General features: G+C 30.8%; 1 pseudogene; it reads left to right on the forward strand.

Moving 5' to 3' along the window:
- Window positions 1-1,356: 1,356 nt before the first annotated feature.
- LOC149516318 (25S ribosomal RNA) lies at window positions 1,357-3,808 on the forward strand (annotated as a pseudogene).
- Window positions 3,809-4,187: the final 379 nt, after the last annotated feature.

The raw sequence follows: 4,187 nt of genomic DNA on the forward strand, positions 1-4,187 counted from the left end.
TGACCGAACAAAAGGTTATAACAATTTGAAATAGATAATTGTTCTAATAGTCATAACTGTTTGAACTTATTTAGTAAATAGATTTATTTTTTGAATCTCATACTAATTCTTGAAATATTAATATATTAGTATTATTTTTATTTCAAATAAACTTGTATATTCAAAAATTATTGTTTTATGACAAAATGAAAAGTACTAACAATTTTATTTCAAACAGGCTTGTATGTTCAAAAACAATTGTTTTATGACAAAATGAAAGGTAATAATGATTTGAAATAGATAATTATTTAAAATGATTTAAGAAACTGATTTATTTTTTAAATCTCTTATTAATTTTTAAAATATTAATAAACTAGTATTATTTTATTTTGGATAAACTTTTGTGAACTAAAACAATTGTTTTATGATAAAACAAAAGTTCATATCGATTTTAAATAGATAATTATTTAAATAGTTATAGCTATTTGAACTTGTTCAGTAAACAGATTTATTTTTCAAATCTCTTGCTTATTAATTTTTTGAAAGTTAATAAATTAGTATTATTTTCTTTTGAATAAGCTTGTTTGAACTAAAACAATTATTTTATGACTAAACAAAAGGTCAAAATGATTTGAAATAGATAATTATTCTAATAATCTTAACTATTTGAATTAATTCAACAAACACATTTATTTTTTAAATTATTTATTAATTTTGAAAATATTATTAAATTAGTATTATTTTTATCTGAATTAACTTGTATGATCAGAAACAATTGTTTTATGACAAAATAAAGATCATAATGATTTGAGATTGATATTTGTCCAAATAGTCGTAACTATTAGAATTGCTTTAGAAAATAGCTTTAGTTTTTAAATCTTTTACTTAATAATTTTTAAAATATTAATAAAGTGGTATTATTTTATTTCAAATACGTTTATTAATTGAAACAATTGTTTTATGACAAGACAAAAAGTTAAAACAATTTTAAATAGATAATTGTTCAAATGGTCATATCTAATTAAAATTATTTAGTAAACAAATTTATTTTTTTAAATCTCTTGCTTATTAATTTTTAGAATGTTAATACATTAGTATTATTTTGTTCCGAATAAGTTTGTATGAACTAAAATAATAGTTTTATGACTAAAAAAAAGGTTAGAATGATTTGAAATAGATAATTGTTTAAATAGTCTTAATCTATTTATACTAGTTCGACAAACATATTTATTTTTTAAATCTCTTACTTATTAATTTTTAGAATATTATTAAATTAGTATCATTTTAATCGAATAAGCTTATGTGAAAAGAAACAATTGTTGTATGACAAAATAAAGATCATTACGATTTGAGATAGATAATTGTTCAAATAGTTATAACTTTTGAACTGGTTTAGTAAATAGATTTAGTTTTTAAATCTTTTATTAATTTTCAAAATATTAATAAATTTGTATTACTTTATTTTGAATAATTTTGTATGAACAGAAACAATTGTTTTACTACAAAACAAAAGGTCATCATAATTTAAAATAGCTAAATGTTCAAATGGACATAACTATTTGAACTTATTTGACAAACAGATATATTTTTTAAATCTCCTACCTATTAACTTGCAAAATATTAATAAAGTAGTATTATTTTATTCTGAATAAACTTGTATGAATAGAAACAATTGTTTTATGATAAAACAAAAGATCCTAACTATTTGAAATAAAAAATTGCTCAAACAGTCATAACAATTTGAGCTTACTCAGTAAATAGATTCATTTTATAAATCTTTTACTTGTTAATTTTTGAAATATTAATAAACTAGTATTATTTTATTTCAAATAAGCTTGTATGGACAAACAATTCATTTATCACAAAACAAAAGGTCATAACTATTTGAAATAAATAGAAAATATTCAAATGAGAACTTTGAAGGCCGAAGGGGGGAAATGTTCCATGTAAATAGCACTTGAACATGGATTAGTTGATCCTAAGAGATGGGGGAAGTTAGCCTAATAGCGCATTGAGTGCGAGCTTTGAAAGGGAATCAGGTTAAAATTCCTAAGCCAGAACACGGAGGCTAATGGTAACGTTAAGGAATTTGGAGTTGTCGGCAGGGGTTTCAAGAAGAGTTATCTTTTTTGTTTAACTACCTACCCACCCTAGAAACGGCTTAGCTAGAGTATGGTCCGGTGGTCGAAAGAGCACCACACGTCATGTGGTATCTGGTGCACTCTCAACAGCCCTTGAAAATCTAAAAGATCATGCTATCCATGCCCAGTTGTACTCATAACCACATTAGGTTTCCAAGGTGAATAGCCTCTGGTCGATGGAACAATGTAGGCAAGGGAAATTGACAAAATGGATTTGTAACCTTAAGAAAAAGATTGGCTGTAAGGGCTAGGCACTGGGGTCCCAGTGTCGAACCTATCAGCTACTGGAGCACTACTCGAGTTGCTTCCATGGTGAGAGTAGGTCACCGCATGCTAACCAAGGGATGGATGGGAAAGGCTCCCTCAAGGGCTTTTCCAGGGTGATGAACAGTTGACTCAAAACTGATATAGACAAAGGGAATCTGATTGTTTAATTAAAATAAAAGCATTGTGATGGTCATTAAGGATGTTCATGCAATGTGATTTCTACCCAGTGCTTTGAGTGTCAATGTAAAGAAATTCAACCAAGCATGGGTAAACGGCAGAAGTAACTATAACTCTCTTAAGGTAGTCAAATGCCTTGTTATCTAATTAGTGATGCACATTAATGGATTAATGAGATTCCCATTGTTCCTGTCTACCATATAGCAAAACCACAACTAAGGGAACGAGTGGTAGAATCAACAAAGAGAGAAGACCTTATTAAGTTGAGTTTAGTCTAACTTTGTGAAATGACTTGAGAGGTGTAGGATAAGTGGGAGACCTTGGATGAAATTGAAATAACACTACTTTTAACATTATTTTACTTATTCTGTGAATCAAAAGCGGTGCACAACCTCTTTTTTTGGACCCAAGGCCGACCTTAATTAGTCAATCTAGGCAAAAAATATTCTTAGGTGGGGAGTTTGGTTGGGAAGGCAAATTTGTTAAAAGATAATGCAGGCATCCTAAGATGAGCTCAATGAGAACAGAAAACATATATGGAACAAAAGAGTAAAAGCTTATTTGATTCTGATTTCCAGTACGAATATGAATTATGAAAGCATGGCCTATCAATCCTTTATACCTTTGGAATTTGAAGCTAGGGGTGTCAGAAAAGTTATCACAGGGATAACTGGCTAGTGGTAGCTAAGCATGCATAGCAACATTGCTTTTTGATCCTTCGATGCCAACTTTTCCTATTATTGTGAAGCTGAATTCACCAAGTGTTGGATTGTTCACCCATTAATAGAAAACATAAGCTAGGTTTAGACTATCATAAGATAGGTTAGTTTTACCTTATTGATGGTAGTGTCGCAATAGTAATTCAACCTAGTAGAGAGGAACTGTTGATTCACACAATTGGTCATCATGCTTGGTTCAAAAGTCAATGGTGCAAAGTTACCATACACTAGATTATGACTGAACACCTTTAAGTTAGAATTTGGGCTAGAAGCGATGCATGCGCTCGTCACCTAATTGTCAACCCATAGTAGAAGCCTGTGGCCCCCAAAGACGCATGTTGTAGGTGCAGCCTCTGAGGTGAACAAATTATGCGGGCCTCCTTAGAGCTTAATTCCCATAAAGCTATAGGTAGAATCCTTTACAGATGACTTAATTATGTGATGGAGTATTGTAAGTGGTAGAGTGGCCTTGCTGCCACTCTGCCATGATCCACTAAGATTTAGCCTTTTGTTGCTTTGATACATCCCTTCCTCTCACACCCATTAAAGTTTATTCACTTTATTTTTTTAAATCGTACCTTTTTGGGGTAAAGGATGAATGGTGTTTTCCATTGCAATCGATTGGGCTGGTGGATGACATCCTTACCTCAAGCATCCAAGTAAATGACAACCAAATGCCTTTGGTATTTGTTATAAGAATAGGCTCACCTTTGGTGCGGCTGGCCCTTGGATCAGTTATGCCTGCACACTATTGATAGCACTTGGCCTTTGGTTTGTGCGGGCAATCGCATCCAACACCATTGGCAGATGTTGGCCTATTATTTCCTCGAATACCATTAGCAAATGTTGGCCCCTTTGTTTATGATGGTACCTCGAACACCATCGCTAGATGCTGGCACTTGTA

This window comes from Durio zibethinus, chromosome 10 (genome assembly GCF_047325235.1).
Source record: "Durio zibethinus cultivar Kanyao isolate XHJ-2024 chromosome 10, ASM4732523v1, whole genome shotgun sequence".
Taxonomy (NCBI): Eukaryota; Viridiplantae; Streptophyta; class Magnoliopsida; order Malvales; family Malvaceae; genus Durio; species Durio zibethinus.